At 48.2% G+C, this 15,302-nt stretch overlaps 1 long non-coding RNA gene across 1 annotated transcript; it reads right to left on the minus strand.

Moving 5' to 3' along the window:
- Window positions 1–1,059: 1,059 nt before the first annotated feature.
- Window positions 1,060–2,892, minus strand: LOC137522611 (uncharacterized). The gene is made up of 2 exons (XR_011022360.1): window positions 2,829–2,892; window positions 1,060–1,154 (listed from the first exon to the last, which is right to left on the minus strand). It is a non-coding gene; the product is annotated as an uncharacterized lncRNA (long non-coding RNA).
- Window positions 2,893–15,302: the final 12,410 nt, after the last annotated feature.

Here is a 15,302-nt window from a genome sequence, read left to right on the forward strand (position 1 = left end):
ATTAAGACTGGAAAAGGTGTTAGATCAGCTACTGGGGAAGGAGCAGATGGGTTTTAGAAAATCGGGCAGACTATCGGATAATATTTCAGCAGCAATAAACTTTATATATAACGCAAAAATTCGTAATGAAGATGCCATCTTAGCGGCCATTGACGCTGAAAAGGCGTTTGACCGTATTTCAAGACCATTTATCTACACAACTTTAGAACACTATGGTATTGGTCCCATCTTTATCAAACGAATCAAAAATCTATATTTAAACCAAACAGCCAGAGTAAAAATCAACGGTACCTTGACACACTCCTTCCCTTTGGGGAACGGCGTGAGGCAGGGATGTCCAATCTCCCAGCTAATATTCAATTTAGGCATAGAAGTGTTAATACGCATGATCCATTCTGACAGGGAGATATCTGGGTGGCATATAGGTAACTATGAAAGTAAACTACTAGCATACACGGACGACCTTCTTTTGACATTAACCAATCCCCTGACCTCTTTCGAAGAAGCAAATAAAATAATAACTGAATTTTCCAAATACTCGAACTATAAAGTAAACAATTCTAAAACTACAGTATTAAACATAAAAAGTCCCGCCGAAATATTGAGTACCCTACAACTAAGGTATGGCATTCATTATACCAATTCTCATATTAAATATCTCGGTATCAACTTATGTAGTGATTTCAATGATCTATTCAAACATAATTATACACCAGTGCAAAAAGATTGTGAGAAGATACTGAGTAAAATGAAAAATGCCCAATTTAATACAATTGGGAAAATCAACTTAATAAAAATGAAAATTCTTCCTAAAATAATATTTACAGTACAAAATTTGCCAATAAACATCCAAAGGAATTGGTATAATGTCTGGAACAATATATTTCAAAATTTCATATGGAGAACACCAAACCGTAGAATTTCATATAAGATAATAAGCAGGCATAAGAAATTGGGAGGAATGGGGGCACCAAATATTAAACGATATGCCCAATGTTTCCAATTGCAAAGAATTTTAGATCTCAGGATGTGCGACCCGAAGAGATTCTGGACAACCTATGAAAGAAGTCTGTTTAATTACGATATGTTGGATTCATGGCACCCCCACACGGTAGCAAAACTCCTCCCTTCTATCAGCCATCCATTATTAGCACCTGCAATTAAATCCCACATGGAAGTTATAAGATCTATGTCAAAGAGCAATAAAATATCATTACTAACCACTCTACGCAATAACCCAGATTTTCAACCTGGCTTAACTTCAGGGTGGCTCAAGGAATGTGGGCTCCCTCGAGATGTTAGAATCCTAGACTTGGTTGGCCACAGAGATTCCACATTGAGGGAGATTTATAACATGGTCAGAATGGATAATGGGCTGTGGAGCTTCCAGGTCAGGAGCTACCTTTCCAAACATAAGGATAATATAAGTAAAACCATAAATATTTATGAAAAGTGTTTTCTTCATTAAAGGGAATGACAGCAAATTTATATTTTTTTCTTGACAGTTGTCAAACTGATCCTCTACCTAAGTTCTGTAGAAGCTGGGAACAAGACCTAAATCATATCCAAAACTTGGATTGGGGAGCAGTATTCCAGGAAATTTGGACCCCCAGCTATACCTCATTTCAACTTGTTAATTATAAACTCATGACGAGATGGTACTTCACACCCTCTAAGATGGCTAAATTTAAAGGCGGAAATGGGAACTGTTGGAGATGTCTTACTGCGTTTGGTTCACATATGCATATGTGGTGGTCGTGCCCGGTTATACAGAACTTTTGGAGAGAGATAGGAGATTTCATTAAACTTCCTTCCCCTTTTCATCCCAGTACCGCTCTGTTGAGTTGCATGGAACCTGACCGCTTTAGACATGCAAATAAACTAGCAATCCCTGCAGCAATTGTGGCCAGGAAACTTATAGCAAAATCCTGGAAGAACCCCGAAGCTCCCAGTATGGAAGAGTGGATATGGATGATGTCAGATTTTTTGCAAGGTGGCGAGGGCAGTGTAGAAGATGCTGGCACCAACAAACAAATGGAGGAATGGAAAATTGCATGGGAAAAAATAAGTAACATATAATATGTAGCTGAGTATTTGAGGTGGAGGGGATGAGGAGAAAAGAACCAAATAACCACTATATTACCAACTGAAATTGTAAGGATAAATGGATGGATGAATGTGCAGATGCATGGATATAAGTTGAAGTATAGAAGGCACTTATATGAATGTGTATGAAAGTTGAAATAAGAGTAATTGCTTTGCTTCTCAGCTTAGATATGTGACCTGTTTGTGCATGAGGCCTGTCCCCTCCATTGGCTTGGTCCGGCCCTGATGGCTCATGCATGGAGGGCATGTCCATAAAATAAGTAGGTGGTCGGAAAGGGATATTAACCACTTAATGTTAAGATGGGTAGGTGGAGTTTGTTTTTTGCTGGTGCTTGTGTTTTTTTTTTTTTTTTTCTTACTTTCTTTTTTCTCTCTCTTACTATAATTAGTTTGACCTGAGCCACTGGTGGAATATTGATATAGTGGCCTCAATTCACTAAGCTTTATCAAACACTTTATCAAATGTTTGATAATTTACCTCATGGGTAAAATCTTATTTTGAATTCACTAAGGTGTTATATTTTTATTGAACGTTGTATCGATAAAACATTTGATAAAAATGTAACACCTTAGTGAATTCAAAAGTAGATTTTACCCATGAGGTAAATTATCAAACGTTTGATAAAGTGTTTGGTAAAGCTTAGTGAATTGAGGCCATTGTAGTGATGATGGAGTGAGGGAGGGGGGGAGGAGAGGAAAGAAAATCAAACTATGATGCAGACCTGAGACCCACGTATGATGGCTTCACAGCTGTCACATGGTCATATCTGGGTCACATACCGGCTGAGTTTGAAAAAAAAAAAAAAAAAAAAAAAAAAAAAAGAAAACCATGGACAGACCAAGAGGTTACTACAAGTTATGTAAACATGTTGTTTGCGCTGCGATCACGCAGTGATCACGAGGGATTAATCATATTTCCAAGTTGTGGATAGGCTGATGGCCGACTATATCCTATCACAGCAAGTACTGAGCATGCGTGGCACGTGATATGGTTATATAACATTGTGTTGCAATAAGCGCGTAACCCTGAATTAACTGTTTCAGGAATTGCACGTTCACACAGGACTTAACCAGAACTAGTCCTGTTCATGAGAATATTGACTATAAGTCATCCAACCGTAGTGAAGCTCATGCCTGTGCATCCCCAGGATGCAATAGGGAAAATGGGTGGAGCTATGAGTATAAGAAAGAGAGATTTCCCTTGCTCTGATGGGACTCTCCACTACTGACGAGTTGTGTGATGTTGTGTATGCGCTGCCTCCTGACGATCGCTGGTACCCCGATACGGAGTGATGATGCAATATCCGGTAATGTATTGATTCTTTACTCTATTACTTATCCATGATTCACTGCTATACCTGTAAATAATGTAAATAATTGAATAAATATCCTAATACAGTGTGAAGTTGTAAGCTATGTATTTACCCGGCCTATAGGCTGGTGTGAGTCGAGTGTGAGGCCTTAGCAACGCCAAAAACATAGCAATACAATGTGTCAATTACTCTTCATGATCGTTACCTTGCCCCACGGTGAAAGGTCTTGCGTATCACAATGAAGCAATGACCGCCGGCTATATGAGTGTGTCCGGGGGGGGGATGGTAGATGGGGCACACCCAAGATAATAAGGTCGTTGCTTCATTGTGGACAGACCAAATTCGATCAGCTGGACAGTCACTGTTGTTCTATCATTGAGCTACCACAGCCAGGCGACCATATGGGCTTGAAAACCGCCATGGTGCGCACCAGTCCAGCAAGGCCATCACTAAACAAGCAGCTGTTTGCGGTGCATTAAACAGTGAGTTTGGTGTGTCAGTGTGAAGCAGTACAATAATTACACTACCTGATTGATGTATACACATAAAAACACACGATTGGTTCACACGATGGCTAGGGGCCCCGGACCTCTCTCACTGGCCGGGGCCCCAAGGCCAACACGTGATACCTGGAGGGGAGTGCAGGTGGGCCTGGACCTCTCACACCCAGGCTCTGGACCTCTCACATCCAAAAACCCACCAACACTGCCTCCATACTGAATGCTAAATTCAACACACACAAGCAATAGAACACAGCAGTACATGCATCCAGCTACATTTAAAAGTGATCAGCAGGTGCTCGTCAGCCAATCAGGATGCACTGTCATACACCCTTTACCTGCCATACCACATCTAGCAGCCATTAGCATTCAGGTGGGAGGCTTCAGTTGGACGCCATCGCAAGATTGCGTCGCTAGCAGGACCGCCCCGTGCAGGCATCCCTCCCACAGGGGTCCCTCCCTAACCGCTCACCTGTCCGCCATGTCCTAAAGCTGAAAGAAAACGTTTAAAAACACACGATTGATTCACACGATGGCTAGGGGCCCCGGACCTCTCTGACAGTGCATCCTGATTGGCTGACGAGCACCTGCTGATCACTTTTAAATGTCGCTGGATGCATGTACTGCTGTGTTCTATTGCTTGTGTGTGTTGAATTTAGCATCCAGTATGGAGGCAGTGTTGGTGGGTTTTTGGATGTGAGAGGTCCAGAGCCTGGGTGTGAGAGGTCCAGGCCCACCTGCACTCCCCTCCAGGTATCACGTGTTGGCCTTGGGGCCCCGGCCAGTGAGAGAGGTCCGGGGCCCCTAGCCATCGTGTGAACCAATCGTGTGTTTTTAAACGTTTTCTTTCAGCTTTAGGACATGGCGGACAGGTGAGCGGTTAGGGAGGGACCCCTGTGGGAGGGATGCCTGCACGGGGCGGTCCTGCTAGCGACGCAATCTTGCGATGGCGTCCAACTGAAGCCTCCCACCTGAATGCTAATGGCTGCTAGATGTGGTATGGCAGGTAAAGGGTGTATGACAGTGCATCCTGATTGGCTGACGAGCACCTGCTGATCACTTTTAAATGTAGCTGGATGCATGTACTGCTGTGTTCTATTACTTGTGTGTGTTGAATTTAGCATTCAGTATGGAGGCAGTGTTGGTGGGTTTTTGGATGTGAGAGGTCCAGAGCCTGGGTGTGAGAGGTCCAGGCCCACCTGCACTCCCCTCCAGGTATCACGTGTTGGCCTTGGGGCCCCGGCCAGTGAGAGAGGTCCGGGGCCCCTAGCCATCGTGTAAACCAATCGTGTGTTTTTAAACGTTTTCTTTCAGCTTTAGGACATGGCGGACAGGTGAGCGGTTAGGGAGGGACCCCTGTGGGAGGGATGCCTGCACAAGGCGGTCCTGCTAGCGACGCAATCTTGCGATGGCGTCCAACTGAAGCCTCCCACCTGAATGCTAATGGCTGCTAGATGTGGTATGGCAGGTAAAGGGTGTATGACAGTGCATCCTGATTGGCTGACGAGCACCTGCTGATCACTTTTAAATGTAGCTGGATGCATGTACTGCTGTGTTCTATTGCTTGTGTGTGTTGAATTTAGCATTCAGTATGGAGGCAGTGTTGGTGGGTTTTTGGATGTGAGAGGTCCAGAGCCTGGGTGTGAGAGGTCCAGGCCCACCTGCACTCCCCTCCAGGTATCACGTGTTGGCCTTGGGGCCCCGGCCAGTGAGAGAGGTCCGGGGCCCCTAGCCATCGTGTGAACCAATCGTGTGTTTTTAAACGTTTTCTTTCAGCTTTAGGACATGGCGGACAGGTGAGCGGTTAGGGAGGGACCCCTGTGGGAGGGATGCCTGCACGGGGCGGTCCTGCTAGCGACGCAATCTTGCGATGGCGTCCAACTGAAGCCTCCCACCTGAATGCTAATGGCTGCTAGATGTGGTATGGCAGGTAAAGGGTGTATGACAGTGCATCCTGATTGGCTGACGAGCACCTGCTGATCACTTTTAAATGTAGCTGGATGCATGTACTGCTGTGTTCTATTGCTTGTGTGTGTTGAATTTAGCATTCAGTATGGAGGCAGTGTTGGTGGGTTTTTGGATGTGAGAGGTCCAGAGCCTGAGTGTGAGAGGTCCAGGCCCACCTGCACTCCCCTCCAGGTATCACGTGTTGGCCTTGGGGCCCCGGACAGTGAGAGAGGTCCGGGGCCCCTAGCCATCGTGTGAACCAATTGTGTGTTTTTAAACGTTTTCTTTCAGCTTTAGGACATGGCGGACAGGTGAGCGGTTAGTGAGGGACCCCTGTGGAAGGGATGCCTGCACGGGGCGGTCCTGCTAGTGACGCAATCTTGCGATGGCGTCCAACTGAAGCCTCCCACCTGAATGCTAATGGCTGCTAGATGTGGTATGGCAGGTAAAGGGTGTATGACAGTGCATCCTGATTGGCTGACGAGCACCTGCTGATCACTTTTAAATGTAGCTGGATGCATGTACTGCTGTGTTCTATTGCTTGTGTGTGATGTATACACATGCAAGATGTTTTAAAGCACTTTAGCCTCCAATTTAGCATTGCAATGTGATTTCTGCCTTTAAAATGCTGCTGTGCGTCAAATCCAGATTTTTCCCCAGGACTTTTGGCGTCTATCCCACTCTGCCATGCAAAACTCCAGGTGTTAGACCCATTCAAACATCTTTTCCATCACTTTTGTGGCCAGCATAAATGTTTGTAGTTTTCAAAGTTCGCCTCCCCATTGAAGTCTATTGTGGTTCGTGAAGTTTGCGTGAACCCGAACTTTTGCGGAAGTTTGCGTTCGAGGTTCACGAACCTAAAATCGGAGGTTCGAGCCATCTCTATTCCTCAGCAGCAGAGGGCTGCTGTGGAGGATTGTCTGTTGGAATTTTAGGTTTACTGGGAGGTCTCCTTGTAAGATTGCTCCATCTATAGGCAGTACCAATCCTATATACGGTTCTATCACGTAGAACTTTCTGATCCCTATTTATCACCAAGTTTTTATTAAACTGGGTAATGTGTTTTTCTAACTCCTCATTGCGTGTTTTATATAAGGGATCATCACTGTATAGACTAGTTGACTCAGTAATTTTCTTGATTTCTTCCTCTAGACCACGTGTCAAACTCTGGCCCGCGGGCCAAATCTGGCCCTCGGCACCATAAAATTTGGCCCGCCAATTGATTCAGGATTTAACATTGCATTTGGCCCACGGCCACGCTCCTGCTGTTCCGCCCACCCGACCTTTTGCTATAACTTCCGCTTGCCTCTTCTTCTTCTATAGGCTGAGTCTGGAGTCTTAACAGACACTTGTATCCGAGTGGTGTGTGTGCAAATGGCACCTAGCAGTCATTCTCCTCAACTGCCAAAACACACTTCCCAGAGGAGCTGAGGTAACAAAGGGGAGAGTAAGAGGAAGCCGCAATGGTGGAACATGGGCCGGGCCATGATTTCCCAGCCCGATGGGGGAGCAGTGTGAGGAGACAGAGTTAAGGGCTAGTGTCCGCATGGGGCAACACTTGACGTTCCTTCCCCACTCAAAAAGACAATTGACAAATGTATATTACATTACAAACGAAGCCTCCGTTGTCACTTTCCTGCACGCACTCTCGGCGGCTGCGATCACCCAATCTGCGTGGGTATTAGTGTTGGGCGAACACCTGGATGTTCGGGTTCGCGAACGTTCGCCGAACATGGCCGCGATGTTCGGGTGTTCGCGCCGAACTCCGAACATAATGGAAGTCAATGTGGACCCGAACTTTCGTGCTTTGTAAAGCTTCCTTACATGCTACATACCCCAAATTTGCAGGGTATGTGCACCTTGGGAGTGGGTACAAGAGGGAAAAAAATATTTGAAAAAGAGCTTATAGTTTTTGAGAAAATTGATTGTAAAGTTTCAAAGGAAAAAATGTCTTTTAAATGCGGAAAATGTCATTTTTCTTTGCACAGGTAACATGCTTTTTGTCGCCATGCAGTCATAAATGTAATACAGATAAGAGGTTCCAGGAAAAGCGACCGGTAACGCTAACCCAGCAGCAGCACACGTGATGGAACAGGAGGAGGGCGGCGCAGGAGGAGAAGGCCACGCTTTGAGACACAACAACCCAGGCCTTGCATGAGGACAAGAAGCGTGCGGATAGCAATGCATTTTGTCGCCATGCAGTCATAAATATAATACAGATAAGAGGTTCCGTAAAAAGGGACCGGCAACGCTAACCCAGCAGCAGCACACGTGATGGAACAGGAGGAGGCGCAGGAGGAGAAGGCCATGCTTTCAGGCGCAACTCAGGCCTTGCATGAGGACAAGAAGCGTGCGGATAGCAATGCATTTTGTCGCCATGCAGTCATAAATGTAATACAGATAAGAGGTTCTGTAAAAAGGGACCGGCAACGCTAACCCAGCAGCAGCACACGTGATGGAACAGGAGGAGGCACAGGAGGAGAAGGCCACGCTTTGAGGCGCAACCCAGGCCTTGCATGAGGACAAGAAGCGTGCGGATAGCAATGCATTTTGTTGCCATGCAGTCATAAATGTAATACAGATGAGAGGTTAAATAAACAGGGACCGGAAACGCTAACCCATCACAGATGTTCATTGTTCATGTTACTTGGTTGGGGTCCGGGAGTGTTGCGTAGTCGTTTCCAATCCAGGATTGATTCATTTTAATTTGAGTCAGACGGTCTGCATTTTCTGTGGAGAGGCGGATATGCCGATCTGTGACGATGCCTCCGGCAGCACTGAAACAGCAAGCCAGCACCTCTATTGCGTACATTGCCAGTTCGTGCCAGGTGTCTAGCTTCGATACCCAATAGTTGAAGGGTGCAGATGGATTGTTCAACACAGCTACGCCATCTGACATGTAGTCCTTGACCATCTTCTCCAGGCGATCGGTGTTGGAGGTGGATCTGCACGCTTGCTGTTCTGTGGGCTGCTGCATGGGTGTCAGAAAATTTTCCCACTCCAAGGACACTGCTGATACCATTCCCTTTTGGGCACTAGCTGCGGCTTGTGTTGTTTGCTGCCCTCCTGGTCATCCCGGGTTTGCGGAAGTCAGTCTGTCGGCGTACAACTGGCTAGAGGAGGGGGAGGATGTCAATCTCCTCTCTAAAGTCTCCACAAGGGCCTGCTGGTATTCTTCCATTTTGACCTGTCTGACTCTTTCTTCAAGCAGTTTTGAAACATTGTGTTTGTACCGTGGATCCAGAAGGGTATTAACCCAGTAATTGGTGTTGTCCAGAATGCGCACAATGCGTGGGTCGCGCTCAATGCAGTCTAGCATGAATTGAGCCATGTGTGCCAGAGTCCTGCCAGAATCCTCATCATCCTCTTGTGAGCGTTGTGATAGTTGTGATGCATCATAGTCGTCACCTTCTTCCTGGTCTGCTTCTGCTGACCATTCGCGCTGAATTGTGGAAGTCCAACGTGCACCGCTCTGGCCCTCGTCAGTGGTGGCATGAAATTCCTGCTCCAACTCCAGCTGTTCCTCCTCCTCTTCTTCGTCATAGCTGCTGGGGCCAGCGTTTCCTGAGGCAGATGGCCTGATGTTGGTATCATCACGCTGATCGTTTTCTCCTTCAGATTCCCCCAGTTGCATCATGACAGCTGTTTCCTTTTCAACATTGACTTCTTCAGTAAACACAGCAGTGGTATGGTAATGCTGACTGAAGAGTTGTCACTGCTCACAAGCAACGTGGATTGCTCAAAATTTTGGAGGACTTGGCAGAGGTCCAACATGTTGGCCCAATCGGATCCACAGAAGCTTGGCAGCTGTCCGGATGCGCCTCGGTACTGCGCCGTCATGTACTGGACCACTGCACTCTTCTGCTCGCAAAAGTGGGCTAGCATGTGCAGCGTAGAATTCCAGCGCGTAGGGACATCACACAGCAAGCGATGGTGGGGGAGATTGAAGCGCTTCTGCATCTTGGCGAGTGCCCCCGAAGCAGTACTGGAATTTCTACAATGTTTGGCCAGTCGTCACACCTTCAACAGAAGATCGGCCACGCCTGGGTATGTCCTCAGGAACCGCTGAACTACTAGGTTCATCACGTGCGCCAGGCAAGGGATGTGTGTCAGCTTAGCCAACCTTAAAGCGCGAATGAGATTACTCCCATTATCACACACAACCATGCCCGGTTTCAGGTCCAGCGGTGCCAGCCACAAATCCGTCTGTTCCTTTATTCCCCTCCAAATTTCCTCCCCTGTGTGCTGCTTATCCCCAAGGCAGATCAGCTTCAGCAACGCTTGCTGACGCATGCCAACAGCTGTGCTGCACTGCTTCCACGATCCTACTGCTGCTGGGTTAGCGTTTCCGGATGAGGTACAGCTTTGAGATGCGTTGGAGGAGAAGGAGTCAGAGAGGTAGGTGCTGCTGTTGTTATCCAGTGGGAGGGACGGCGGTGCAGCTGTTTGCGGCGTGGGCAACACCCGCGCCGTAGCAGGTGAGGAATCGCTGCCAGGCTCCACAAGGTTCACCCAGTGCACGGTAAGGGAGATGTATCGACCCTGGCCGAACGCACTCGTCCAGGTGTCAGTGGTGAGGTGAACCTTGCAGGCAACGGCATTCTTCAAGCTTCGGGTTATTTTGCTGACCACGTGCTCATGCAACTCAGGCACTGCAGAGCGCGCAAAGTGGTAGCGGCTGGGAACCACGTAACGTGGGATGGCCACTGACATCATGCACTTGAAGCTCTTTGTCTCCACCACTCGATATGGCAGCATTTCGCAGGCCAGAAGCTTGGCTATGCTGGCTGTTAGTGCCACGCCCCGGGGGTCATTTGCTGGCAATTTCCTCTTGTGCTCAAACATCTCCGAGACAGACAACTGAACCGTAGGGCTGCCCACTGAAGGGCTGTTGGTTGTTGTGTTTGATGAAGACTGGGAGACCTCAAGAGCACTATTCCGGAAAGTGACAGTGTCAGCGTCGTCTGATGTTTGTGAATGTTGTTGTGAACCACGCAATGGCTGGGCTACTGCTGCTGCTGAGGAGGGTCTGGTGGTGAGTCTGGTGACCCCAAGGGAGGCAGTGTTGCTGGTACCCTGTCCTGCCGCGTTTGCCCACAGAGTGGGATGTTTGGATACCATGTGGCGGGTCATGCTGGTAGTGGAGAGGTTGTTAATATTTTTCCCCCTGCTCAGGCGGGTCTTGCACACCTTGCAAATCACCATGGTACCATCCTCACTGCAGTCTTCAAAGAAAGACCAGACTTTGGAGCACCTGCCTTGCTGGCGATTTCTGTTTGCGCCTCTTTTGCATCTCACTTGAACTTCCACGCTTGTGGTGCCTGAAATTTCGCGCCGCATACCTTGTGGCACAAGGCGAACTCGTGCAGCAGTGGGTTCCTCAACAGACTCATCTGTGCTGCTACGACGGCGATGTTCTCCTTCACATACAAAATTTGAAAGGTGGAAGTTTGTTGGGCTGGGAATAGCTCCTGCGAATACCCCATTGTGTCCTGAGGAAATTCTTCGGACTGGTTATTTGGCAGTTGTGTGCGTGGTGTCGCTGCCGGTTGTGTCAGCTTTGTGCCCACTGGCTCCTTGTAACTGGCTGAGGACTCGGACCTCGTGCATGATGTGCTGGTGCTGCTTAACCCACTGCTGGACGCTTGAGAGGTCATCCAATTAATTATCTGGTCCTGTTCTTTTGGATTTGTGAGGGTTGATTTCCTGGACAACATGGGCGGTATTGAGTGGGTTTTCTTCGGTGCTCCACTGTGGCCTGTACGTGAACCGTCAGGGGAAACACCTCTTTCCTTGCCCCTCCCTCTTTCACAGGATTTCTTCTTCATTTCACTTATCCTTAAAGTACACGCTGACTGGCAGCAGTACAGTGGCAGTACAGAAATGCTATATAGTGGTGGATTAGCGGTGTACTACTATTCCCAGCAGCGACACAGAGCACAATGCTATACAGTGGTGAGTGAGCGGTGTACTACTGTTCCCAGCAGCGACACAGAGCACAATGCTATACAGTGGTGGGGGAGCGGTGTACTACTATTCCCAGCAGCGACAAAGAGCACAATGCTAGACAGTGGTGGGTGAGCGGTGTACTACTGTTCCCAGCAGCGACACAGAGCACAATGCTATACAGTGGTGGGTGAGCGGTGTACTACTATTCCCAGCAGCGACACAGAGCACAATGCTATACAGTGGTGGGTGAGCGGTGTACTACTGTTCCCAGCAGCGACACAGAGCACAATGCTATACAGTGGTGGGTGAGCGGTGTACTACTATTCCCAGCAGCGACACAGAGCACAATGCTATACAGTGGTGGGTGAGCGGTGTACTACTGTTCCCAGCAGCGACACAGAGCACAATGCTATACAGTGGTGGGTGAGCGGTGTACTACTATTCCCAGCAGCGACACAGAGCACAATGCTATACAGTGGTGGGTGAGCGGTGTACTACTATTCCCAGCAGCGACACAGAGCACAATGCTATACAGTGGTGAGCGGTGTACTACTGTTCCCAGCAGAGACACAGAGTGGCAGTAAACACAATGCTATACAGTGGTGGGTGAGCGGTGTACTACTATTCCCAGCAGCGACACAGAGCACAATGCTATACAGTGGTGGGTGAGCGGTGTACTACTATTCTCAGCAGCGACACAGAGCACAATGCTATACAGTGGTGGGTGAGCGGTGTACTACTGTTCCCAGCAGCGACACAGAGCACAATGCTATACAGTGGTGGGTGAGCGGTGTACTACTGTTCCCAGCAGCGACACAGAGCACAATGCTATACAGTGGTGGGTGAGCGGTGTACTACTGTTCCCAGCAGCGACACAGAGCACAATGCTATACAGTGGTGGGTGAGCGGTGTACTACTATTCCCAGCAGCGACACAGAGCACAATGCTATACAGTGGCGGGTGAGCAGTGTACTACTGTTCCCAGCAGAGACACAGAGTGGCAGTAAACACAATGCTATACAGTGGTGGGTGAGCGGTGTACACAGAGTGGCAGTAAACACAATGCTATATAGTGTGGGTGAGCGGTGTACTACTGTTCCCAGCAGCGACACAATGACTGGGGGGACCCTGGCTAGCCTGGCTGGAGAGAGAACTACCCTGCCTGCCTACCCAAAGCTAAACCCACAGACAAATGGCGGAGAAATTACGTGGATCGGGTATTTATTACCCGAACCACGTGACCCGTTCGGCCAATCAGAGCGCGTTCGGGTCCGAACCACGTGACCCGTTCGGCCAATCACAGCGCTAGCCGAACGTACGGGGAACGTTCGGCCATGCGCTCTTAGTTCGGCCATATGGCCGAACGGTTTGGCAGAACACCATCAGGTGTTCGGTCGAACTCGAACATCACCCGAACAGGGTGATGTTCTGCAGAACCCGAACAGTGGCGAACACTGTTCGCCCAACACTAGTGGGTATACAGAGCCTGGCTGTCAGGCATCACTACTGCCAATCCACTGCAGCTATTACAGCCCAGCCAGTCTCTGTAATCACTCTGCAGACGCTGCTAACACATCTGACATTCCAGGCATACCACAGAGAGGAGCTGTGCAGCTAGAGTTCCTGCTAAGATGGACAAAAGCGACCCTCCTGACAAAACCCACATAGGCTGCTCAGTATCAGTAAGGTGGGATGCTTCCCTGGCATGGTGCCAGATCTTAGTGTGTTATTTTCCTTTTGTTTCCCTCCCCATCACCTTCTCCCATCTATGCAAATTTCAATACCACTTTTCAGTGGCTTTAAGGAACAGCACCACAATTCCTCCCCTTACAACACCTCTTCAAACCCATAATGCTCCCTAGTGACATGTCTCTCAGCATAAAAAAAAAGAGAAAGTACAGTACAGCATTGCCTGAGTCTGGCAAAAGTGGCCAAAAGCAACCAAAAGCAACAGTCTAATCTAGTACACAGTGAGTGGGCTGTTTGATTATAGCAGCCAGAGCTTGTGTGCGTCCCTCTCAACACTGTGGACTGGGCACTGGTATGTAGCCTTTTCTGCTTCTCCAGCATTAGATCTGGGATGGATGTCTCTGTCAGTTTTGCATGCCACAGCTCACAAGACACTAACAGAGCCATTCATCCTGGATCTAATGCTGGAGCAGCAAAGGAAAGCCTCACATGCTACCTACCAGCCCCAGGTCCCTGGCATTGAGAGGGACCCACACAACTGTATCAAAAAGTTCAAAATGTGAACCATTTTTCAAATAGATGTTTGGCCCTCGTCTTGGTCAAAGTCTTTAGTTTTGGCCCCCGGTCTATTTGAGTTTGACACCCCTGCTCTAGACCGACCAGATCTTCTGTACCTAGCTCAGGGTTAAACAGATTTTGGCACAACATTCAACATTTTTTTTTAAATCTTCACTTACAATCCTATGATGTGGAAAAATGAACCGTAGTCAGTGGGGAGTAAATTGGTCATCCAAATATAATTTGTTATATTTTAAATTCCACCACAATTTAGATTTACTTTCATAAAGCTTTGTGAGCTTTCTAAAACCACCGTTTATTAGCTGCTGCTCATCCCTTGCCTGGCACAGGTGCATTCCCGCTCCATCTGTGCCAACAAGGCTATCCCACTGGAACATCTCAACATACTGTAGCTGCCAAAAGAAACACACCTTGTGATTCCCTGGGCTCTAAGAGTCCTAAATTAACCAACGTAATGCAGGTATTAACCTCCTGGGGGTCACAAAAGCGTGATACAATTTGGGGTCGTCCATGGCATCCCCTCCAAGTAAACAATAGCAAAACTTGTGAGGTAGAAGGTAGGAGGGGTATGACCCGATTGAGCACAAATGCAATTGTGAAAAAATAGAAAACTTTATTCATTAACTATTAAAAACACATAAAATTACATAACGGCAGTATCCCCCACCAACCCTCCCCCGATTAAGGAGAGGCTGTGCAGGTGGCAGACGCGGTTATAGAGGAGGGCGGCATCCTCTATCGATTTCGACGGCTCTACCGGATTCTTCAGGAGGCGTGACTTCCCTGTCCGTGACACACCGCATAAGTGCCCACCGCCAGCCAATCAAACCGCCCTTTGTGGCCACTCCCGCCCCCACCCAAGAGCCAGGCGAGCAGGGGGCGGGGTGGGCAGACACGACGGACGCGCCAACCAATAGCATGCCCGGCATGTCCGCCAAGACCCGCCCCCCCCCACACACGATAGCACGAGGGAGGGGGTGGGAGAGGCCTATCAATACACAGGGCGGCCGGACCAAGCCGTGGGGACACACTGCAAAGCGCATCGACTTGGCATATGCAAATTCCAATATATCAGATATATACTAGCTGATGGCCCGGTGTTGCCTGGGTATGTATTTGGCTGGTGTTGGCTGCACCCACTTTCTTTTTTTAACCCTAACACACAATTACTCAATAACCTAGTTTGTGAGCTTTGTGGTCTTTGGCATCAATAATTTGC

Source organism: Hyperolius riggenbachi, chromosome 6 (genome assembly GCF_040937935.1).
Source record: "Hyperolius riggenbachi isolate aHypRig1 chromosome 6, aHypRig1.pri, whole genome shotgun sequence".
Classification (NCBI taxonomy): Eukaryota; Metazoa; Chordata; class Amphibia; order Anura; family Hyperoliidae; genus Hyperolius; species Hyperolius riggenbachi.